General features: G+C 44.2%; 1 protein-coding gene across 9 annotated transcripts in view; it reads right to left on the bottom strand.

Moving 5' to 3' along the window:
* The window catches only part of FRMD5 (FERM domain containing 5), a 302,761-nt gene that overhangs the window by 140,767 nt on the left and 135,778 nt on the right, over positions 1–26,216 (bottom strand). Inside the window, exon 1 of one of the 9 annotated variants that reach the window (XM_073304540.1) lies at positions 8,990–9,012. The exons of 7 other annotated variants lie outside the window; for them this stretch is intronic. The gene's annotated coding sequence lies outside the window, so the exon portion shown is untranslated. Of the gene's footprint in view, positions 1–1,880; positions 1,943–8,989; positions 9,013–26,216 lie in introns of those variants that run through there. One more of the 9 variants, XM_073304547.1, reaches the window with a different exon arrangement.

Raw genomic sequence — 26,216 nt, 5'->3', positions numbered from 1 at the left:
TACCAGGCTGGGGGAGCCAGTTTGATACCGACTCCAAGGGAAGAGCGCCATCTACTGAATCAACAGCACATCATCATCCACCTGGGCTTTTCTTGGAGGTCTCCCATCACAGAGGCCGGGCCAACCTTCCTTGCTTTAGGAGATCCGTTGAGATCACAGGTCAGAGGTGCTATGGGCTGCAGGCTGCTCTTACAGCTGTTGGCAACATCTCTAACACATCCACAGGAAAGTACACAGGGAAAGAAGATCTCTTCAATATATTTCATTTTTCTAATTTCTTATGCTCCCCTTGATATATTTGTTGTTCTCCTCTAGTTATTCAACATCCTGTTTCTATATTAGACACATTACAGCTCCATATTGTGTTGGCTGCTAATTATTTTCAGACAATGTTACAGAATCTATCACCCAAATTGGAGAGGAAATGTTCCTGAAGGATGCATCACAGTTGTTACATTTCACAAAAGGAGCAAATGGAATCCTAAACCCTTATGACAAACTAGATCAGCTAAAGAGTCAGAGAGAATATCCACAGAATTAAGCAAACAGCCATGTGCTGGCAAATGCTACCACTACATAGTGACATGGGTAAAAAGCAAAGCAAGCAAGCTACTTTAAAATGCATTGCAGTCTGAAGAGAAGAAACTGGAATAAGGGGATTTTAACCTTAATCACCATAGCATAAATAAATACAAACTAAACATTTCATAATACCAAAAAGCTTCTGAAAAGTTCTTACACAAAGTCCAAGTCAAGGGAGGTGGATAGTGCAGCAGAATCGTGAGCTAGCCTTTCACAACAATGCAGCCAAGTTCCTATGCCAGTTGGGTTAAATCACAAGTAGAAATGGGTTTTGCAGGCCTTGTCCTAGTCTCCATTTGTACACAAGACAAAACCACCACCCAATTCATATGATTAGCAATCTCTTTTCAAGGGGTGCCCAAGCCAGGAATACCAGAGTAGTTGTACACAGGGAAGAGTTGCGTTGTCAGATCTGTAGATAAAATGAATAATGAGGGATCAGCTCTTTCCATCTTCAGAACACTTCAAACATAGTTAATCCCTGGTGAGTAACAGCCATGGAAACATCAACTGCACCTGAGCTATCACACCGTTATTTCCTCTTCCATGTCAGGGGAATCTGAGTAATACCTTCTCACCTTTAGGGCAGACCACTGCAAATGAAGTTAATTTTCCTATCTACAAAAGGGAGGAGAATAAAGACAGAGAAATTAAAGACCTGATTTTCAGAGGTGCTGAACACCCAAAACTGAAGGTAAAAGTCAACAGGGGATGCTGGTGCTCAGCACCTATCAAAATAAGATCCTCAATGACTTGCTAAGTACAAACACAACAAGTCAGCATTGCGATTAGTACTCAGGAGCTACTGATTCCCAGCCCAGTGCCCTCACCATTCCCCCAGATCCTTATGTGCCTGTATGATGTTCAGCAGCATGAGCCTTACACTGTCAGTAACCACTGTAGACCCAGCCATTTTTGAAGTTAATGGGACTGCCCATGGGATGAGTTATTAAAAGCAGAAACGTTTGTAGGCTCAGGTTCTAAATTCAAATTCATTCAAGGTTCTTTTAGGAGGAGATTCACGAAACAAAAAGTCAAAATAAGTGTTCAAAATGTGCTACTTCTGGAGGCCTAGAGGCTGACAGGAAAATTCCAAAGTGAGGCCAAAATTCGAATTCAGAGAGTCACATGCCTCCCTGGTGTAACTACTCTGAAATTACTTCATTGAAGATGTTTCATGGCGTTACTCTAAGGCCTGGTCTACACTGGGGGGGGGGGGGGTTGGGAATCGATCTAAGTTATGCAACTTCAGCTACGTGAGTAACGTAGCTGAAGTCGACGTACTTGGACCTACTCACCACGGTGTCTTCACTATTGTGAGTCGACTGCTGCCGCCCCTGCGTCGACTCTGCCTGCGCCTCTCGCCGCGCTGGAGTACAGGCGTCGACGGGAGAGCGCCCGGGGGTCGATGGTTGCCCGCCGATCCAGCGGGTAGTAAAGACATACCCTAAGAGGGAGTTTAGTTCAGATTTTCCATTCTTTTAATTTGGGGGCTCCAATGCTAGAGAACAGGGTATAGACAACCAGAATTAATATTCTTCACCCCGACTCAATTGTTCTTTATAAAAATGTTCTTTAATGAGATCAGCCTGGTGTCATAGCAGTGCTTATGTAATTACTTTTTATAGCTCTGTCAGCTGAAGGCAATGGGGGAATGAAATCTTATCAGTGTATTACAAACGAATAACTCCTACCCATACCTTCTCTACATAGTGCTGCAATTGGCATGCTCCAGTATCCTAGCAATTATGCCAACAGAAAGCTGGAGTCCCATTAATGCTGGCAATGCAGCGCCTCTCCCCATCTGCAGGATTTCTCCCTTCAGAGATCAGACTTTGGAACCCTTTGGGAACACATCCTTTCTGCTGCAACACTTCAAAATGAGAGCAAATTCCTCTTGGCATCGACTCTGTAATACACTCAGTAAACTCTAAGACACAACTTGGCCCATGTTGTAATAAGATAACCCCATGCCTGGGGTGCTTGAGGAAGGGAACAGCACTTCCCCCATCGAAGGTCTGGGTTTATAACTACTACTGTGATTATTGCTAGGCCAATCCTGATCTATTTGCTTAGTCAACACAGTTAACAAGAACGTTATGTGAATAAGGAATGAGGTCTGAAATTTAGGATTTTTACCATTATAAATTAATAAGTGTTAATTATTATTACTGAGATCACCAGATATATATATGCACACATCACCTTCTTCTAATTATCTGGTTATAACATGCCCTGGAGTGTTATGATATTTTAAAATGTATATATGTATTAATATATGTATATATGTGGGGGAGGTTTAGGTTGGATATTAGGAAAAACTTTTTCACTAGGAGGGTGGTGAAGCACTGGGAGGTGGTAGAATCTCCTTCCTTAGAGGTTTTTAAGGTCAGGCTTGACAAAGCCCTGGCTGGGATGATTTAATTGGTGATTGGTCCTGCTTTGAGCAGGGGGTTGGATGAGATGACCTCCTGAGGTCCCTTCCTACCCTGATATTCTATGATTCTATGAATAAATGTTCTAGTGAGATGGAGTGAAGATTTAGTGGTTAGAATAGGAGATTGGCAGTAAAACCTCAGTTCTGTGCTTGACGCTGCTACTGGATTGCTACATGACATCAAGTAATTTATTTAACCTCTCTGTGCCTCAGTTTCCCCATATGTGAAGTGAGGATAACACTTACAATGTCTCACAGTGATTTATAATTAATGTCTGTAAATCACTTCAGGATGAAAGGCACTATAAAAGTGTGCAAAGACCTGGCACTGAAAGTCTCTGACATTCTTATCACTGGTAAACCAGTCGTGTGTGGAAGCTTTGAATAACTGAATGCAAAAAAATAATTCTACAATAGGTTTCTGCAGGAAAACAAGGGCCTAGCATACAATCAAAGAGTAAAATCCCAACAGATTTTTAAGACGCCAAGGTTAAAACAACCTTGTATCTTCAATTTTCGAAAGAAGGTCATTGGGGTCAGCCTAAGCAATTGAAATTACAATTCATAGCCACTACTAACTGACTCTGCCAAGCGTTAAAGAGTATTTCAACAGGATCCTGTCAAATCTGCAGAAGTGAAAACATGTTATCTCTCCAGCAGCAAAAAATCTCTGCACATTCCATGACATTTATCTGAGCCCTACATGAAACCAAGGTACAATCCAGAGCGTCACTTAAGCATGTGCCTAACTTTAACCCCTGAGAAATCAATGAGAGTACTTGTACTTAAAGCTAGGCACATGCTTAAGTGCTTTGTAGCATCACCCAAGTTCACTTTGGCACTGGAAGCTACAGAGAGGTGGTGTATGGTTCTCTAACTCTGTGTTGGTGGTGGAAGGTGCGAGGGGGGGAAAACAAGGACATCAAGAACAGCCTCGTAAAGGTCCGAGTCAGAAGCTACATCTCACTTCTTGAGACAGCTTGAAAGATTAAAGGGCAAGCGTTGGAAATTCCCTAAAGGTTCTGAACTGAGACCCAGTGCAGGAGAACACGATAATCCTCCCTGTAGATGCTTTAGATAAGGCCCAGTGCTCCTTTGGGGTTAAGAAGGTTTTTTTGAAATAAATTGTCTTTACACAGAGTGCGCTTTTCCTTCTATTCCAATATGCACAGAGCGCAGCTCTTCGCACTCCCCTGTGTTTTCCATTTGGAACGTGGGTTCATACTTTCCTTGCAGGGCCAGATTCTGACCTCACTCATGCTGGTCTAAACCTGAAGTAACTCTGGGATTAGACACGGGTACCCAAGAGCATAATGTAGCTCAGTCTCTTTTATATTACACTGCTGAATGAATGTTATTTGCAATTTTTCCTCACTGTGAGCCTGCTGTTAACTATCTAGCACATAGAAGAAGGAAGGAAGCTGAGTAACATGAGCACCCTAGAAATATGCTCCTGTAATGTCAAGCATCAGAACTCTCAACAGATGTTTGCTAGAGATCTTTTGAAGAGAAAGATAAGTTTTGCAGAGCATATTTTAAGCAGTTCAGTCTGTGACGCATGTTTCTGGGCACTGACAGGGAAAGTTCATGGCAGAAGAACTCGAGATTGATTATGCTGGTCACATAAGGTCCAGTAAAACAGGCCTTAGCCCTAAGTACTGTGTGCACTTGAAATGGGTAATTACTGGTGTGAACAGAAAGGGTAGCTAGTCATGCAGCTGCTTGATTTGGTGCATCGCTGGCTGCTGGGGGAGATAACATAGGTTCACAGTGATTACGGCTGCCGCAATCAGATGCATAAAATGGAGCCAGGGCTGACTATGTGGTCTTCCCTTTCCTTTGTTGTTGGTGGCGGCGTTTTGGGGTGTTTTTGCTAGAGTATGTACACTGCATGACTTCCTGCTTTATAACATTTACATGTGTAGCCATTTGATGTTGTTAAACTACTCATCTGAGCAGCCTAAATGTGTTACTTTTCATCGTTAAATAAATCAGACAAAGCTGTATTACACAATGACAGGGAAACTGCTCATCCATGTATTTTGTTGAATAGATTCAATTAAAGACCATCATGAAAAGGACTGTTCAGTCTACACGTTCTCTTCTCTTCAAGTTCTAAAAGACACACAGAGCAGCCAGCATTACAGAAGGATTGGAACCATTCAGATTTAAACTGACAGTAACACATTAATATCTGGGCAGCCTTTTTACCTGGAAAAACTAACGGCAGTTATGATCCGGATGCTTTTGGGGTTGCTAACCTGCAGGATGCTCTTTTCTTTTTGTACTATCTTTAGCTCTTAGTTAATAGCCCCATTACAGGCTTTGCTCACCAGAGAATACAATTAATTTTTTACATCCTTCCTACAGAGCTCTCCCAAGACAGTCCAATAATCGGAAGTGTGACAGCATGCGGCTAGTCTGACTCCGCAGCAGCAGCAAAGAGCAAACCACGATTAGGGAGTATTGGTGCAGTGAGACACCTCAGCAATGTCAAGGACTGGAGCCACCCAACTGAGAGCGATAGGGGCAGAGCACAGCAAAACACTGATCTAAGCACTATAATGTCTGGAGACTAAAGGTGAATACAAACTCAGTCTTCAGTCCTTACTTATGCAAAACTCTCACTGAATTCAACTGGAGTGCTGCAGGAGCAGGCTGTATCATCACAAATTTGTTCCACAATGCAGGGAAGAATATGACATGATCACACGGTATTCATTTGTTTTCAGTCATCAAGGTGTTAAAGCAAACACTTTCTGGATCAACTGGGCCGAGCATGGCAACCAACAGGCGCATCTCCAATAACAGAGTTAGAAAATCCTGTTCATAAGGGATGGAAGCTTTCAGGTATTTGGCAAGTTAAACATTTACTGTTGCAACAGAATTTTGAGAGGAGAAAAGTAACAATGAAAGAAAAGCTGTGCCAAGCTGCTGAATTTACATATGCAAAATAGGCACCTGCAATTTAACTGTGGGCATTAGTCAGAGTACTTGTATAAGCCCTAGAGCTATAAGGAACAGATGCTCTTTGGCATCCTTTGTAGGTGAAGTCAGAGCCTTGGGGATGTGTACCCACCCGCTGCCAGGCTAATTTGCATATGCTACTCTCTAGCTCCCCCTACTGATAAAAGGGGAAATATAAGGAGCTCCCTACCTGCAGGTATAATTTGCATACACTTTGGAGGAGTTCCATGAAGTGCCAAAAGCAATTCCCTCCAGCACTTCTCCATGCTCCACACTCATGAGCTGCATTAAACATGATACATAATTGCAGATACCAGAAAGGAGCAACAAGTGTGAGAATTCATGGGCTTTATTCAGTGGGGAAGGTGGGCCATCCTAATCTGGCTGTCAGTGGACCCAGATTGGTTAGTCAGGCCCAAGAAGAACAAAGGAGACCAGGGATTTCAGTTTGGAGTTCTCTTCTCTCGGCTTTGGTGAGAAAGATTCTAAGTGTCTTGGACTCTGCTGGAGAACCAGACAGACCCTAGAAAGGATGGGCTTGAGCTGACTGGGTGGAGAAGCAGCAGCAAACTGGATGGGAGAGAGCTGTGTTGGGCCCAAGCTGACTTTGGGAAGTGGTAGCAATAACTGGACAGGAGCTGACAACTGAAAGCCAAGGAGACAGTGGCAGATTTAGTTGGGGGTTGGTCCTGTTTTGAGCAGGGGGTTGGACTAGATGAACTCCTGAGGTCCCTTCTAACCCTGCTATTCTATGATCCTATGACTGAATACACCTTGTGTCACTTGGCCACAGCAAGTCCACGACTGAAGGGAGTGGCTAAGGGGAGCCTCTGCACCCACCTGACTGAGATGGGGTTGGGCTGGTTTTGTGGGGGAGGCCTACATGGGGCTTTCTGCCGGCAGACTATTTAGTTTGTTTTCCCAGTCAAATTGGTTCTGTTTCCTGATAACGAAGACTCCAATGTGTGCCGGGGGGGGGGGGGGGAATGACCATTAAAGATGGGGCGGGGCAAGAGCAGGGCGAGAGTTTTCGGTTTTGTGCAATGAGAAAGTTGGCACCCTAACCTCACCACTACCTGCTCTGAGGGTGAAGCCATCTTGTCTGTGCCTGCTGTGGATCAGCTCCCTGAAATCATCAACCTCTGGCCCACAAGCACGGCCCCCTGGGCTCCCGCAGGCCTCGCTCCCTCTGCAGGGACAATGATAGGCACATGCCACCCTCCGAGCCACTGGCGCGTTCCCTGCAGTGTTCCGACCCTCAGCCACTGAACACTCACAGAACAACGAGGCCCAAAGGACAAGCGCACACCAGCTCCTGAGATTCAACTCACGACCCCCACTTTGCTCAGCACCACCCTGCTTGGATAGCTTTACAGTGAAAACAAGAGTAAGGTGGATTACCAAGGGACAGTGAGTAAGAATATTGGAAACATATGGTAACATACAAAACAAAATCATATCATGCTTTCTAGAGACTGGCTGAGACCCTTTTTCATACAGCAATCTCGCTGTCCATTTACTTCCTCAGGGAAGGGATAGAAGGGTGTCTCCTTTGTCTCCCAAATTTAGCAGAGTAAACCATTGCTGTGCACCTCGAGATACGGGGCTCTCCCTCCCTGCCCCACCTCCCAGCAGTTTTTCTCTACCTGTTAGTTTGTTTCTTTCTGAAGTCTGTGCCAGCTCTTCGTTAGCACTTGACTTACAACGCTAATTGGTGCCCATTGTGAATGAGACAATACTCAATTGACATGTAACCAGAGAGATGGATAAATGGCTCTTGCCTGACAGAGAACAACCAGCTTCACGTTTGCGGGCCACCAACCCCCCAGTTGCCTATCCTATGAACATAACGCTCAGCACACTATGACTTTTCCCATCGTATCTGTACATCACACATGTCACGGTGACACTGACAACCAGCACTACCCAGGCTGTTACTAGAGACCTCATGTGACACTCAGGTGAACTAGAACGTAAATACCAAACTCTGGGGGGTCCTGTTCCCTTATGCCCTCTGCCAGTTGGCATCAAAAGGTCCCTGGGTCACAGAGGAAGGGATGGATTTTCTTCTGTTGCCAGCATGAGCAGGACACACACTGCACTGGAGTGCGAAGATGAGGGGAACCCCACTCTGGCAGGCTGCTACTCCCCAGATCCTGGCAGGGAACGAGGAGGTAGGGGCGCGGAATGGGTGTAACCTTAACTCTGTCCCCCAGTGCACTAGTTCCAATGCAGAGGGGGAAGTAAAATGTGCCAAAGGCCAGGCACAGATCACGTTCCCTGGTAGCCAGAGGAAGCAGAAACTAGACTGACTCACAGCTCCAGTGTGGTTCCTGCCCCTCTGGAGCAGCGAAGGTGCATGCTACCCCTCACCGGGAGCAACTGTCCGGTTCCAATCCAGCCCTCCATGCCCAGACAGGTCATTGTGAAATCACATCCCAGTTCCTTCACTTTGCTCCACCTCTTAACCAAGAGGGAAATCCAAGCCCCTTCCCTTTCCCAGCCAGCTATCCCGACATGCAGAAGTACAGATGATTTCAAAGCCTATCTGTGCAGACTAGAAAGAGAATCTATTCACAAGCGTAGCTGTGTTCTTCTCCATTTCAGCGCAGTTAACCACTGGCGAAAGCCACTGGAAGACTCACTGCAAACTGCATAAGGAAAGGTTTGCGTCTCTCGCCAATGTCATAATCTGACTCTTTCCTTCACAAAAATTCCATGCAATCTTTTCTTTGTTTTAATTTTCTTTATGGGTTCATGAAAGGTGCCAGGAAAATGGCACCAGCAGCTTCAGGCCCTCTATACACCCAGACAGAGGCAGCCGTGGAGCAAGCTTTTCAGACAGGAACTGGGAGGCTTAATTCAGGCTGCCCCACTAATGCAGCTCAGCCCTGCCCTGTGAGACATGCCTGGATGTCCCTTTCACCCGGTTTAGCTTGCTGGTTTCATGTAGTAACCTGTCCCTGTCCCACTCCCACACCAGCCAGATTCAAACCCACTTACACCAAAGCTGAATTTGGCCCCTGAAGTCATCAGGTTTGTGGTTTTGTTTCCTTCTTTCCTGCAGCCAACAACTACAAAAGGGGGAGAACTGCGTGCTGCCCCGTGTCCCCGAAATCTCATCCTGGAATGCCGAGGAACAGGCTGAACGAGGGCTCTCAGAAAGCACAGAGCACAGCGGCTACAGATGGCACCAGCAGAAGAGGAGTTCCTTGGAAATGCTGCCTCATACAGACACCCGTTGTGCCCCTCACTCCTGACCTCACCTCACTGTGGCCCAATTCCAGGGCCCCAGAACTCCATTTGCTTTTATCCAGGAGACTGAATTTCCTAACTCCAATAGTTTGCATTTGTTTAAATCTTTTAGTTAACAGTAGTTTGAAACTCAGCTCCCTTCTTCCGCTAAGGTTTCACAAGCTCCTTCTGTGGCCAGCCCTTCCTTCCCCCTTCATGGGCATAGGAATGTAAAAATTAAAGGAAGAAATCTGCCAGAAAAACCCTAACATTATTCTGTATCATGAAGTTCAGGCATAAATCTCTATGTCTGCAACACCTGAGCCATAAGAGATGAAAGTCCCATCACCTCCACTGCCCCCCTGGAGAGACTGTCAGTAATGATTTGGTTTTAGTATTGTGGTTTAAATGCTCAGCTTTCAAGACTACACATTGTTGTGTGAACCATAAGAAGGGTCCTTTAGAGGTTAGCTAACAACCTTCCAAAAGGTAGCCTTCAGTGGCTGGAAGGTTTCTTAGCTTCTCCACAAATAAGCTGGTTTCTAGCCAGAGCTACAGCATGACTAAGTGGAGGAGTATTTAAGGAGATATGAACTTGCGGGAGGGGGAAAAGTACAATTCCCACTTTCAGGTGGGGGAAACTGAGGCACGGGGGAACAGCAACTGGCTCCAGGTCACACAGAAAGTCTGCGATGGACAGGGACGAGAACCCAAATTTGCAAGCTCCCACAGCGGTGCCTTATCCACAACTTGCTTCCTCTTCCTATAACTCCTGTAGGGCCGTACTGTACATGAAAGGTTCTGCCCGGGCCCGGGGTGGGGACGCACAGTGCTGGCACAGGAGCCCCTGGAGGCACTGTGTCTGCAGAAACCAGTGTAGAGGACACGAGGACACATGCTTCAGGTGCTTACTACGTGAGTTCCTTTCCCAATGTGCATGTAGGTGGAGGGGGCCATGGGCACATCTCCGGCCAGAAACGCCTCCCCTGGAGCCGGCAGTATTGGGCACACCTCCCTCCGATGTTGACATATTACAGCTTGTTCCTGTGTGGGGCACCGTGGTAGTGAAGGGGCTCCTGCCCCCCCTCCTGCTCCCACGCAGCACGGGCATCTCTGTATAGATTGATGGATGAGACTCATTTTGGGCTCATCTGGTTTCTCAGCAGACATATTGCACATTACTCCTCAGATGTTTGCTTCTATCACGATTAAGCGTTATCCTTAGTCAGTATGAGTCTTGCTGCTCCTATGACGGATTGAGAACGGACACTACGCTTCTCTTCAGAATAACTCAGATCATTTCCGATTCCCTCTCCAGCCTTCCCCTCCACTCCACCTCCACGCCAGGCTGGTCACGCCTAGACAAAATCAGCGCTGAGCTGATAAATAGGAGAGCCCGTTTTGAAAGCCAGCTCTTGACACAGTGGCCAGGGAGAAATGGCTGAGGGACATTTGCAGTCACGTGTCACATCCCAAGAGACAGCCCTGTTCTGTGGAGGTGAAACAGGCTTTGTCAGATGCTAGATATCATTAGGCCAGTCTCCAGTCAACTGTCCTATTGGGTTTAAAGGGAAGTAACCAAAAATCAAAGTGGGGGGAAAACAATCAGCATTTATTGGAACAAACAAAAAATAGAGCATGCTCGGTGGATGAACCGGTAACTTTTGCCTTTCCTAAAGATCCCAGAGTTTTGCCGGTATATCAGAATGTTTTATTTCAATCTGGATAATTCATTCAGTGTAAACAGGTGAAATTCACCTCTGTGCAGAGACCAAGACCAGGCCCATGCACCACATCCCACTAAGGCTTTCAAACCAGGGATTAAGCAGCCCTTGAGCACTTTCTGCATCTGCCTGGCACTGCACAGTGGCAGAGAGAGCAGGCTCAACTTCCCGGGAGTTATCCCATTGCAGGGCTTTGATGTGCTAGCCTGTTCAGAGGAGGGGCAGCAATATGCCACAGAGCATAGGGGAAGGATGCAAACATCCCCCAGGGGCACAGAGTCACAGGTTATTAACAAAAAGAAAAGGAGTACTAGTGGCACCTTAGAGACTAACCAATTTATTGGAGCATAAGCTTTCGTGAGCTACAGCTCACTTCATTGGATGCATACCGTGGGAAATACAGTGGGGAGATTTATATACACACAGAACATGAAAAAATGGGTGTTATACACACTGTAAGGAGAGTGATCACTTATGATAACACCCATTTTTTCATGTTCTGTGTGTATATAAATCTCCTCACTGTATTTCCCACTGAATGCATCCGACGAAGTGAGCTGTAGCTCACGAAAGCTCATGCTCCAATAAATTGGTTAGTCTCTAAGGTGCCACAAGTACTCCTTTTCTTTTTGCGAATACAGACTAACACGGCGGCTACTCTGAAACAGGTTATTAAGAGGCCCATCAGATCAGAGTGATGCCTTGGATGTACCACAGACTTCGGAGAGAGAGAGAGAGAGAGGCCATTGTGCTCCCAGTAATAATTACAGCCGGGCAAAACCTGCAAGTGAATTTCCACAAATGCTCACGTGAGTCGCTCACCTCAGCTGTGATTATGAAAATGGGACTTATTGATTCTGGATTACATTTTTAAAAATACCAAACTGTGTTTGTGGGAATTGCTCCATCCTCTGCTGAAATGCAGCCCCGTAGGAAATGCAACAACTGTCTAACACTGGCCAGAAGCACTTCACAGCACACTAGGCAAGAAGTGAAAAATGCTATCCATCAGATGCTTCAGAGGAAATTTTAAAGCAGGCAAAATTAAATTTCACCAATGGGACAAGTTCTATCTAGACTTACATCTTTTTAGTCCATCAGTGCACAAGTGTAACTGATGGCAAAACTGGGCCAGGGTGTTAAAATCTCTCATTTATAGCTTTCAGTTTTGCCTCTAAAGTTCTTGGCTCCATCCCTGGAGAAAACACTCCAAAGTACGGTAGTTCAGTTCTTGTATGGAGACAATCTAATGAAAATAAGATAATTCCATAACGAACCAGCACAGGATTAGCGATTTAAAACCAAAGGGATGGGACTGGATCTGGAGAGAACAGACAGCGTGTTATTATTACTAATTAGTTGTACTACAGGAACAAACATGGATGAGGGCTCCATTGTCCGAGAGACTGTATAAGCATGTAGTAAAAAGACAGTCCCTGACCCAAACAACGTAAAAGCATGGTTAATGAGAAGATGCAACACAGGGAAGGAGCAAACTGGTCAGAGTTAGGGGAGGAGAGGGAAGGAGATACCAATAACATCAGCATGTTTTCATGTAGACTAGAGGTACGTCTACATAGCAACTAGACACCTGCAGCTGGCTCAGCCCCAATATATTTCACCACCTGCCTAGCTACTATCAACTGGCAACATCCTACAGGTCTTGCAGGTGAAGCAAGTCTTAAGGAGGGATCGATTTCTCTCTGCAGAGTGTTCGCATTGCAGCTGTAGTCTGATAGCTTTTGAGTTATTTCCATCTTCCTGCTATCCCCTTCACTAGTCTCATTGCAGGCACGTACAGTTTTAGCAACTAGAAAGAGTGTCCAGACAGAAGGTTCAGAATTTAGAAGAGCTTTTGAAAGACTCCATGTAAATATTCTGTACTGTCATAGATTTAAAATGTGGCACATCTTCTGGGTATATATTAAAACAGAGAAAATGAGTTGATAGATCATAAATCTAGTCTGGTCTGCACCTTGAAATAAATATTTATCTGTTTAAACATTTTACAACTGACCTGTTATTTAGCACTGAGTAAAAAGCCTTTTATAAACCCAAACAAGGACAAATATATCCTGCTTCGACTACAGGCATTATTACAGTGTCAGGCCTTGGGTAGAGTTTTCATTGTCAACAAAAAATTACCTGCATAGCTCCTCAAGCAGAGAAGAGACTGTAGCCCAAGGAGTTTAATTTGAAGCAGGTCATTAGGTAGATTTTAGCTCTCCATCCATTCACCTGACACCAGACGGTAGAGATTCTCTCCAAAATGAATTGCTAAAATCCTCAAATTACAATCTAAACAATTTTATGGCCAATCTCCAGACAAATGTCAGAGGACAGACTTCCATGGCTTTCATTTTAGAAAGCCTTTTCTCTGGGCCTGGGGAGAGAAAGAGGTGATCATCGAAACAGAAATCCTCACCTTCGCTGATAGCACACCATATTTGACTTTGCGGACAAAGGTTTCCAGCAGCACCGAAATATCCTAGACTAACGTTGTTCTGAGCTCGCCCAGTAGTAACATTCTGCAGTATCAATTGAAAGTCACGGCTTTAATTCCCTGCTCTAACCTGGAGCTTCCCAGGACACCAACTGCTGGAAGTGTGGCAGAGGTTGCATACATTGCCTGGCAGGGATAGGAATTGCCTCACTCAGCCGTGACCAGATGATTAGGGAATGGTGCGGACGGATTTCAAAGACAATCCTGGAGAGACAGATTTTGCCTGTGAGGGAGGGATGTCAAGCAATGAAAACTGGGTGGCTCTTAAGGGTCCTAGCAGGGATACAGCGATCAACGAAGGGAGCAAAAAGCACAAGCATCAGTTTGTATTACCGCCCTACATATTAATTCTGACATCTGTGCCGAGATAAACAAAAATGTAAAACCGGGGTTAGTTCTTGGCCACTTGAAAACTTCACTTGTCTGACATGAGTGGCTATGAAGCATGGACATTTCCACAGTGAAGGAAAGTGCTGCTGACCACTTACCTGGCAGAAATGCTGGCACTAAGGCAGGTGCCATTTCATTCATAGTACTGACAGCTTGACATGGTTCCTGGCCCTGCGTAAAGAGATGACTAGAATCTCCCAATCCCCAGCTAAATGGACCCAGCTCTCCTACATTATTAATCTCTCTAACCAGAAGCTGCAGCCCAGTCTTCCAGAGAAGCTCCTGCCCCAGGATGAAGACCTGTCTCTTCTTGTAGAGTCACAAGGAGGATGCTGGAAGGCAACAGAAACACACCTCTCAGCTGTGACAGCAGGCCAAAACTCAGGAGCCACCTCTAAATAACCAAAGGACAGGACGGCTCAGGAAGCTAGTCTAGTAAACAAGCCCGATTTAAAGTACATTAAAGAATGCTACATAGACACTTCTAATAGGCAACACAATATTGAGCTCACAAAAGCTCCAGTCCCAGGAGAGGTAGGAAATCAATGGAAACTCTAGCCCAATGTCTTTGGACCTTTTCCCAAAGGCTGGCTGTCCAGCCTGTTCACACAATGCACCAGGTAGTGTAACAGACTCATTAACCAGGAGAAATGAAAGAAAAGGAGAAACTGAATTCAAGAAAGACAAAAGAAAAGGAATAGCTAAGTCTGGGCACATATGCTTCCAGCGCAGGCACTGTGCAGATATTCATTCTACTCTGAGATCACGTAGCCCAAACAGTCCCTCTGGAAAATCCTCTAGGCTGGATCTGTGGGGCAAGTTTGCAAAATGATAGCATCACCCAGGCAGCAAGATACCCCTCAGCACAAACACTGTCAAATACATTTCTTGTAATTTGCTGGAGATTGCTTGCTGCAAAGACCCAGCAAAGAAACCTGATCATTCAGTCTTAGTTACTATTCAGAAAGGGTCTCTTGAGCTCTCCAGATCAGTTTTCATGTCTGCACATCCTTCTTCAGCAAGGGATGCTCACGATGGGTGAAGTCCTGCCCTCAGAGTTGCATGCATGGCTGCCCGTGGGAGCTGTATATCTGAGGGCAGGATCTGGATTTTAATGAATAGCCATGTCCTGTGTGTCACACGGACAGATCTCTATGAAACAAACAGGAAAATCAATTTGCTCAAATGAAGAAATAACTGTAGTCACTTTTCTCACTGCAGAGACACTGTTGCTAAGATAGCAATGAAATCAACCACCTAAAAAACGAGTGCTAATTAAATGACTTTCCCAAGGTCAGAATGTATGGCAGTGGCAGAATCAGGAATATGCTCCGGGAGTTCTGATACCCAGTCCCCTGCTTTAACCATTAGGCAATACTTTCACTAGCATGTACTACAACCACTGCAATATATGAAAAACAGCATGAAATAAGAATCCTTCTCACATGTTAATTTTATCCAGGCCACCAAAGGACAATAACAAAGAAGGCCGGGTAACTGTAGGCTTATTTTCACAATTTTACCTAATACTTCAAGTGCAATCCTTGCATATTTATAACATACGCGTTTCAAGACTAATTCTTTGCCATCTATAATCCTATTTATTCTTAACTGACACAATAATCTCTATCTTCAAGCCTCATCATGGGAGTTTTCTCCATAGGATTATAAATCTTTTAAGAAAATAAATTACTTTGAAAAATTACTTCTAGAATGTCAAGAGTCTCTTGGATCCTTAAACTCTGAATTACAGTTTCCATTTCTTTAATTTTAATCCATGAACTAGTTTTTAAAAACCTTTCATGTGCCAATTTATGTTAAATACCTCCATGTTAGAGCTCTAGGTCAGTATGAATTCAGTATCTGATATTTCTTCTGCTCACTTAGGTCCCAATTCAGGAAAGCATCCATACTCAGGAGAGCACTTAAGCATGTGCTTAATTTTAAGCTTAAAGTTAGGCACATGCTTCAGTGCTGGCCTGAACAGAAAAGAACATGTTTCCTGACTCAGAGACCGTTTATGCCAGCTTTCAGTAGTAAAATTAAATAGACTGCAGATGTATAAATGAAAGACTAAGCCTGGTCTACACGGGGGGGGGGGGGGAATCAATCTAAGTTACGCAAATTCAGCTACATGAATAACGTAGCTGAAGTCGACGTACTCAGACCTACTCACCGCGGTGTCTTCACCACGGTGAGTCGACTGCTGCCGCCCCCTCCTCGACTCTGCCTGCACCTCTCGTGGCACTGGAGTACAGGCGTCGACGGGAGAGCGCCCGGGGGTCGATTTATCAAGTCTAGACTAGACACGATAAATCGATCCCCGCTGGATCGAGTGCTGCCTGCCGATCCAGCGGGTAGTATAGACATACCCTTACATTACCCCCCACCAGCAGTATTTCACTGCCTAGCTCGGAAGTTTTTACTTAGGAATGTCTATTCCGTTAAACAGAATGCATTGTTTCCCTGCCAGGTCCAGGTGCCCAGTGGATTTTGATCATCTGTGACCTATTCTCCCCCACCTGACCTGATCCTGATAAAAATCCGAATACTGAAGATCCCACCATGAAGAGCAAAGCACAACCACTCCTGCCATAATTTGAGGGAAATTAATATCTTCCCAGCCAGAGATAGCATGCTGCCAGAATCCTGCAAGGGGATAAGAAGCAAAGCAACCTGTTGCTATCGCACTGGGCCACACCTGGTGTGGCAGACCCTGCCTAGTGTCATCTGCACTCCACCAGTGCACTGTCACAGCATCTGCAAGGGATCACTTCTGCACAACTGGCCACCTTGTTTACACAGATTTTCACATTCCTTGGAGCGACCCTGGATTGGCCCTTGCTGGAAACAGGATACCAGAATGTGGATGGACCATTGATCTGATCTGTCCCAACATGGCAGCTCCCATAAGCCTCTGAAAATATTTCCCATCCCCTCTATTTGTCTGAACGAGCATGAATGGGAAAATTATGCTAGTTTTCAACACAATTATGCCATTACCTGAACAATGCCTACGACCTGGCCAAAACACGCTATAAAATTCTATTTCACCTTTTCCTTTCCCTGTTTGCCTGTTACTCAGACGAAAGGCTCATGGATGAAGTCATTTAAGAGGAGGGGAACAAATATGAGTGCTATGTCCAATCCCAAATCCCCAAACAGGACTTGAACGAAGAAACCAACCCTCTCACAGAAAGCACCCACTAACAATCACAGACTATTATGTGTTATTCAAAACAAAATAAACCACAGTAATTCCATGAAAAATGTCTCCTATTTGGACCCAGTCTTGCTGCTTTGATTCCTGTAACAGGGCCATCTGTCTGCAATTCCTTACATGAAAACACTCTTCAATGAATCACAATTAAGGACAAGAAGATGCATCCGATGAAGTGAGCTGCAGCTCACGAAAGCTTATGCTCAAATAAATTGGTTAGTCTCTAAGGCGCCACAAGTCCTCCTTTTCTTTTTGCAGATACCGACTAACACGGCTGCTCCTCTGAAACCTAATTAAGGACAAGGAAGACACAAGCCTCTGCCAGAATGATAAATTTAACACCATTCAAACATTCATAATGCCTTAAATACAGAGGATTTTTATAAAAGGGTTTCAGACAAAAAATATTTTTGTTTAATTTTTAAAATAACCCTACCAAACCTACCGTCATCACTTGCTGCTCCCAGATGGCCTTACAACAAACAAGGTAATCAGTGCAGTGCCTGTGAAGTTGGAATTCACACATCAAGAATGTGAATAAGAAATCAGTGAGCAGAGAACTATGAACACCCTGCGCCATTGTATTACCCAGATGACAGTATTTTTTGGTTAGGACAGCATTTCTATAACAAGATCAGGATAATGCAGGCCAATATTTCTGCTTAGCTCTATTTCACAGACAGTTTAAAACATTAATCTAAGAGATGAAGAGAAATGTTGCAGCAGAGAAAATTCAAGCTGCAAGCTAGATTTTCAGCACACTTGCTTCTGAAAAGGAAACTGAGATCATTATTACAAAAAGCTGAGTTATTAATATATGCAAGAGAAATGGGAAGACTAATACTGAGTAATGGAAATCCAGGTCCCATATGACTTCGCTGAGCCTTGAAGCTATAGTTCATTTTGAAATGAAAACTCCATTGCAATTTTATATTTAGCATGATCTCAACTAGCCATATTAACAGACACAATGTGCAGCTATCTTGCTTTCATGAAAAATCTGCACCAGGCAGCTCTTCTAGGGCTGGATGCTATCAGGTGCTAAGTACTCTAGCCACAGTCTAGCAAAGCACTTAAGCACACGATTCATTGGAAGCACAGACCCATAGGTATAAATTTATATGACACACAAAACACCAGTCCAGGGTTCAGATCCTAGGTTTTTCTGTTGGTTGCTGGCGGTCGTGAGTGCCTTGAAAGGCCCTGAGCTGCCCCTATAAAGAGGAAGGCATTCCTCAAATCAAGGACTGCCTTGGCATGTTCCAACAACATAGTACCAGTTCTCCTTAGGTCAAAGAACGATGGCCAACACATGGCGCTTTCGGGATAGAAAGTAGAGACATGCTCAGAGCTCTGGCAGAGAAGATGAGGTCCCCTTCCCATCCAGGAATAAAATCAAGCTATCGTGCTTGTAGATGTGGTTGACAAATCTGATGCGTGACATGCAGGTAAATAAGCATGGACTGAAGGAATCCTCTGGGATTAAGATTGTGTGCTATAAACAGCAATTGGTTTAAATTTCCACCCTCACCCAGAATAGACTCAAGAGTTCTAAGTGAAACACCTCTTCAAACCACTCATGAAACATCAGGGTTTAGAGATATCTAAGTTGGAAACATCTTTGACATCTAATCAGAAATGCCAGCTGATTGTACAGGCAAAGATACTATTTGAATAGCTTCTGATAAGCATACCACTAGTCCAGTGTCTCCACTACCATTATGGACATATCCCGAGGCATCTGGTAATGTGCATAGCCTGCAGAGAAAGCTAAGAAACACAGAGCATCTCTGTGCCAGCTGAAAATCCACAGAGGGCAACTTCTCCTGTTCTCACTTGCTAAAGCAATTACAATCTCTTGCTTTATATCACTGGAGGGTGCTGCTGCTGGAAAAGGGGCTGGATGAATTCCTTTTATCAAGGAAAACCATCAGCAGCTTGACAAATCCTGTCTGTGTTCGGTGTTTTTAAAGGCTTTAGGCTGCATGAATTTCAAGTTATTTGAGAAAACAGAGACTTTTCTCCCCTGACCACCTTGGTTGTAACAGCACCTGCCTTGAATAGGCCAAAAAGTAAAAAGAAAAGGAGTACTTGTGGCACCTTAGAGACTAACCAGGTGCCACAAGTACTTCTTTTCTTTTTGCGAATACAGACTAACACGGCTGTTACTCTGAAACCAAAAAGTAAAGTCATTGGTTAGGGGTCTTGCATTAAGCCCAGAGCAGTAAAATAGTACATCGGTGCTAATCTGGAGCTGTCAGGACACATCTGAACTGAACTTCAGTCATTAAATGTCCATAGAGTATAAATGGAAGCAATTACCAAGTTTACTTTCGTAGTAATCTGACTGCTAATCTGAGAAACAGGGATCATTTGATTGCATACTAGTACTTCCTAGTACTCCTAACTAAAGCCAACCTGTCTGGTGCATCCACTGTGGGGCAGAGGAAAGAAAGACCAGACAGAGCCAAGCTGGGACATCAAGGAGGTGTGGGTGCGACTCCAGAGTTTCAGAAACTGAAGCGGATCCAATGACTCCAGGAGGAGGTGGTGGTCTCTCTCGCTGGCCCAATTACTCTTTCAATATTTATCCAAAGTGGAACAGTCATTGGGCCAGAGGAGGGGTGGGGGAAGTTTTCAGATTGTTTCACTACCCTGCAATGTGTAAATTACAGTTGTGGTAATGGGAAAACCCCACATACTGTGACACTGCTGTGTGAAAAGAAAAATCTCCTTCATGCTCAATGTCTTTCATGTTATTTCCTGTTGGAGCTGCCTCAACTGACTTGTGCAATGTGTCAAAATAAACTTTTGCCCGTATTTTCTTCCAAAAACTCACGGAGTCATAGCAGGGCTCTAAGAACTATGTTTAATTTCTAACTATTCCAATAATTTATTTGGTCATCACATATGCTATTTTCTGCACACACCAATTAATACAGGGCAACTTGTATTCATTTACTAATTATGCCCCTAGTCTTGTGATAAATGCCACGCAGACACAAAGATCCATTTTTATAGATCCCACTACAGAACAGGAACCCTTGAGAGGGCCACACAAACGCCTTCTTCAGAGCTTTCCTGAGCCCAACAGCAACACACCTCAGTCCTTTCCTATGCTTAGCACTCCCAGCGTTACAAGTCCTGGCGGTTGATGACACGTCATCTTACATTTTGCTACTGTACAGTTTTTATGAATTAAATTTCAAATGTATATGTCTACAGTGTAGAGATACTGAAAATCTCTCTCCATACAAGCAAATCAGTGTGCCCACACTGGCATCCTTTAATTCAAACTCACTCTCTTTCATTCCTGCCAGCTTGGGATGACTCCATGTTTGCTCTTATTTAAACTGGCATGCTGTATTTTCATTAGGCTGCAATATATCCTTGATGCATCTCATTCCAGTTTATTTTATTCAGCGATCTGCAAACTCCTCCACAATAGTCCTCATTAGAGGAAAGATATTGTTTTGCCAAGGAGCAAACTCTACTTGCTGTATATAAATAAGACCAATTTTGAATTTAAGTTATCCTGATTGTTTCATATAAGCTGGAAATCAATACGCTAGCTCTCGCTTTGCACCTGGGCATTGTTGAGTGGACTTTTGAAAACCAGGGGTGTCAAGCTTGGCCTGGGCAAATGAGAAGCTGGGTAGTTACACTTCCAAGCTAGAACTAGGAGCGACTCAACTCAGTGACCCTGAACAGTGCTGCTTTGCAGAACTGCCCTGGATTGATCTATGGTCTGAGTGATGCACGCACTGAAGTTTTGCTTTTGCATATGGAACTTATGCCAGCAGGAGCTTGCAATAAATCATTAGTAAGTACTGTGGGTTTGAGCCCCAGAGTCCCATTAGAGTCCAGCACATTCAGGACTGATCCCACTTGCACTGCAGCCTATGAGTCCCTCACATTGACTTCACTGGGAGCTGGATCAGAGCTTGTCCGACTGAGATGTGTGTTGAGATCACTGAACATCAGCGCAGTACATGGGCCTGAGTCTCTTCCCATTTACACCACTGTTAACCAGGAGTAATTCCACTAACGTCAATGGACTTATGCCGGTGAAAACCACTGTGAGTAGATCTGGTGCAAGTCAGTCTAAAGCACCAAAGAGATGTTAATTGCAAATAGATCTGGATTCCACATCCTACTGAAAAGCTTAGTTTCCCTGCAGGGATCTGCAGGGGGTATTTGCAAAGCCCTGCAGGGAATCTCCATTATAAAAACGAGTGCCTCTTACGAGACCCTTCAAGAGCAGGCTCTGTGCTTTGCGGCTGATGCTACTGCACGAATAGTTGATTTAAAAATCGAAGGAGGATATATTACTTACAATCAGAGAAACAGGCACCCTTGCTTAGGTTTTCTTGGCAACATTCCTGCAGAGCTCACTTTTCTTCTAGCAACTGAATTCAAGAAAAAGCTCGGGGAAAAAGGAAATTTATAAATGGTTCATAAAAAATTTACTTTTCCTGAAAGTGAAGTGAGCTACAAAAGTTAAAAAACCGCTTAGCAAAGCCAAAGCTAAACAGAGTCCTTTGCTAGCCTTACGCAATGCAACCATTCAAGATAAAGCCCTGCTATTTGTGGTAATGCCGTGTATTATCACAGAGCGTTTAGCTGCTTCGGTAGACATTCAGTGATATGGTTTCAGAGTAGCAGCCGTGTTAGTCTGTATCTGCAAAAAGAAAAGGAGTACCTGTGGCACCTTAGAGACTAACAAATTTATCTGAGCGTACGCTTTCGTGAGCTAGAGCTCACTTCATCGGATGCATTCAGTGGAAAATACAGTGGGGAGATTTTATACACACAGAGAACAGGAAACAATGGGTGTTACCATATACACTGTAACCAGAGTGATCAGGTAAGGTGAGCTACTACCAGCAGAAGAGCGGGGGAGGGGGGGGGCAGGGCGGGGGGGAACCTTTTGTAGTGATAATCAAGGTGGGCTATTTCCAGCAGTTGACAAGAACATCTGAGGAACAGTGTGGGGGGGGGCAGGGGGGAATAAACATGGGGAAATAGTTTTACTTTGTGTAATGACACATCCACTCCCAGTGTTTATTCAAGCTTAAGTTAATTGTATCCAGTATGCAAATTAATTCCAATTCAGCAGTCTCTCATTGGAGTCTGTTTTTGAAGTTTTTTTTTTGAAGAATTGCCACTTTTAGATGTGTAATCGAGTGACCAAAGAGACTGAAGTGTTCTCCGACTGGTTTTTGAATGTTATAATTCTTGACGTCTGATTTGTGTCCATTTATTCTTTTATGTAGAGACTGTCCAGTCTGGCCAATGTACATGGTGGAGGGGCATTGCTGGCACACGATGGCATAGATCATACTGGCAGATGTGCAGGTGAACGAGCTTCTGATAGTGTGGCTGATGTGGTAATAGCTCACCTTACCTGATCACTCTCTTTACAGTCTGTATGGTAACACCCACTGTTTCATGTCCTCTGTGCATATAAAATCTCCCCACTGTATTTTCCACTGAATGCATCCAATGAAGTGAGCTGTAGCTCAAGAAAGCTTATGCTCAAATAAATTTGTTAGTCTCTAAGGTGCCACAAGTACTCCTTTTCTTTTTTCAGTGATATGGGTCTCTGCTAGTCCACAGCACTGCGGAAGATCTCAGCTGGGGATTAGCTGCATTTTCATTAATGTGGAGCTTTGTCAATCTTCCATTAACATTTCAGAATTAAAAAAGGAACAGGATTTTTAGCGATGTTTGAAACACAGTTTAAAACCCAAACCCTTCTTCAGCAGGGTTTGTTGTATTTTTTATAAAGGGATTGTGCCTTGATTTTTAATTTTCTATCTATGCAACCTAGGCATTTTCTCCATATTATTCCTTTATATTTTGTATTTATCAACATAAATAATAATCATTTGCATTTAGAGACTAATATGACGCTCTCCTCAATGCAACGCAGACCCATAAGCCACTGTGTTACCCCTCTGCCTTAGCAAAAGTGAGCTTTGTAGACTGCATCAGCTCCCTGCTACACCAGTCTGCCAGCTTCACAGCAAACTCCTTGAAACTCTGTCCGTCTTCACCTTGCCTGGCAGATAACAACCAGTGAACCCCCATTCCCGAGATCCCCAGAGAGGTCTCTCTGCAGCATCCATTCCCTCTCACTGGACACTCACAAAAATTATCAGTATCGCTACCTCCAAAGAGACCCTGCACACACCAGTCAGCTGGTTTAAATGAGGACTCACACTTCATTCAATGGAACAGCACTGATATGGTTTACAGTAAAACTAAAACTAAATTTATTAACGAAGAACAGAAACTTCAGTGACGCTGCACAGAGGTAACAGAAACAGAAAATAGTACAAACAAAACAACACAGGCTTTCTAGTGACTAAAATGTAATTTTAGCAGGCTACATTCTACACACAACAAATCCTGCATCTTGGTACGGGCTCAGACTAGATGACCCTGGCGGTCCCTTCTAACCCTAGGGGTCTAGGATTCTATGATATCTTTGTCTAAACAGTTTCTCACTTGCAGCAAATTATCAGCCTCCTGCCCTCAGGCCAAGAGGATCCACTGTTCACAGGTTCCAAGGGCATTGTGCTCAGTCTCCCCTAGGTGATGGATAATTACAATGTCTTTGTGTTCCCCTCATATTTCCCAAAGTCCATTGTCTTTGCCTCAGGTGCCAGGCACACTTCCTGGGGTGCAAATTCTGTCCCCTGGTGTGCTCACTAAACCGAATCCTCTGCCGCTTGTTAGCTTGATTGCTTTGTTTAACTTCTATGTAAATGTACTTTCCTTGTCTTGTTACAAAGCTTGACTCAGACAGGTAAATCCACACACCTCTGTCTAAGGCAGGCCTCTTTACCAAGTCTGTCCCCAAAACGTATTTTAAGAATGTATTTCCTGCACACATACATAACTCTTTGTACACCACCCATACACATATCATGCAATGGAGGATAGGTCCATCCATGGCTATCAGCCAGGATGGGCAGGGATGGTGTCCCTAGCCTCTGTTTGCCAGAAGCTGGGAATGAGCAACAGGAACTGGATCACTTGGCGATGACCTGTTCTGTTCATTCCCTCTGGGGCACTTGGCATTGGCCACTGTTGGAAGACAGGATACTGGGCTAGATGGATCATTGTTCTGAGCCAGCCATTCTTGTGTTCTTAATGATCTTCATAACCAGCATGTCACGGGCTTTCATAAAGACCATACTTGAAACACTCATAGTAAAATAAGATTGCATACAGTCAGTTGATTCAATTGTTTATTCTTTGGGGTTCAGACCCCTTGTTCTGCACCACGGATGTCTGGACCCTGATTGTCACAATCACTTATCTCTAGGTCTCAAAGCATTTTAAAATGCTGCGGAAGTCTCATTATCCTCACTTTAGAGGCACAAAGCATTTATAAGATTTGCCCAGAAGCACAGAGCCAGGAATAAAATCTTGGTCTCTTGACTCCAAGTTCATGGGTTTATCACAGGATCATACTGCCTCTCCTTCCCTAAGAGTTCTGCTAATAAAGCACATCTACAGTGGTGAATACTGAAGAGTGCCAAGTTTTCCTTGTAGTTGCCTGATTATGGGAGACAGTGAGTTGTAATTAGCATGCCCTTATTTGCCATCTCTCCAAGCCCCTTCTGCAGGGATTTCACTTTTCTGCTGACTTTACTATACATACCCTGCACTATCAGCTGGGTTATTTTTAAGTTTGTTTTACCCAAAATCCAATACATGCAGCAGATCTTCTGTCACCTACATAGCTTGCAATGCCCAGTTACTTGGGACACACCCTTCAGTTACAGCCTGTGTGTCCTAGACACACCCCATGGGCCATTTCACACACTTAGTGTAACTATTCCAAGCCCACATGGGCTTCACAGTCAACAGACAGAACAGAATGCAAGAGCTTCTGCTCACAAAACACAAGCTGGGCCCAACGGAAGGAGAAACTCTCTTAGCTGGTAGCTGTATTAAGAGACTTGGCCTTTCTGCAGGCCATAGAGCTATAGGATTATCACAACCATGCCAGAGCAGGACTGACATTCTGTCCACTAGACAGCACTGTGAGCCACACACACTAGACAGGGTTCAGAGCAGCAGCCGTGTTATTCTGTATCCGTAAAAAGAACAGGAGGACTTGTGGCACCTTAGAGGCTAACAAAATTTATTTGAGCATAAGCTTTCATGGGCTAACTAGACAGTTATCCATAGATCAGGACCTGCTGAATGATGGGAGACTAGCAGAGATTTGTCCAGGGACACAGTGGTAATGTGTTCCTTGGCACCAGGTAACAGTGCTTATCTATGCTCTAGCGGATCCAAAAAAAATCCAACTTTTTTCTGAATCTACAGGCAGTTTCTCACAATTTGTTCAGCAAAGCAGACAGCTAACCAGGAAAGCGAGCGTGCCCTGACATGCTCTCCCAGCCTTTCTGTGACGCTTCCTGCACCTTCGATCAGCTTCTGCCATAGGCAAGATGATGTCTTTTATGATTAAGCTAGCCTCCTGCCCTTTCCCTCCCCTCTTCCTGCTGGGGGTTAGTCCACTACTTGGTGTATGATTTATTTGTTTAAAATAAACACACACACACACTTCCAGTATCACAAGGGGATGATTCCGTCTCTTTCTTCCCTGGTGCTTTATGCTTCTACCCTGATGCTTGCTGTTCATCTTCTTACACTGTGAGTTCCTGGGGGCGCGGGCGAGGAGGACTCCATGCAGCCCCCAGGAGTGCAGCTAAACAAGTAATAATCACTGTACAAACCACACATCCTAGGGAAGTGGTTGCCAATAACACTAAGTATCAAAATATGCCTGCAACGATGAAACAATCTGTTTAATTTGTTTTTTAATGAACTTCAAGTGTCCACAGAACAGTTTGATATTGTATTGTGTACGCCTTTGAAATAATTAAATATGAGAAATTAGATAAAACAGCCGTGGGCAAATCCTTCCCTAAAATGCATGACAAGCAGATAAATATGAAATGGAACAATATCCCCCTCATACTTGAATCATCTCTAAAAAATAAATACCCAGGCTTATGACTTTCCCAGAATCATTACCCAAAACAAAGTTCACCACACCCATCTATGCACTTCTCCCGCTCCAGTAAAGTAGAGAAGCTAATAAACGTATAGAATAATGAATTAAAATATAAG

This window comes from Lepidochelys kempii, chromosome 10, assembly GCF_965140265.1.
Source record: "Lepidochelys kempii isolate rLepKem1 chromosome 10, rLepKem1.hap2, whole genome shotgun sequence".
In the NCBI taxonomy this organism is placed as follows: Eukaryota; Metazoa; Chordata; order Testudines; family Cheloniidae; genus Lepidochelys; species Lepidochelys kempii.
This window is presented reverse-complemented; position numbering and strand designations above follow the sequence as displayed.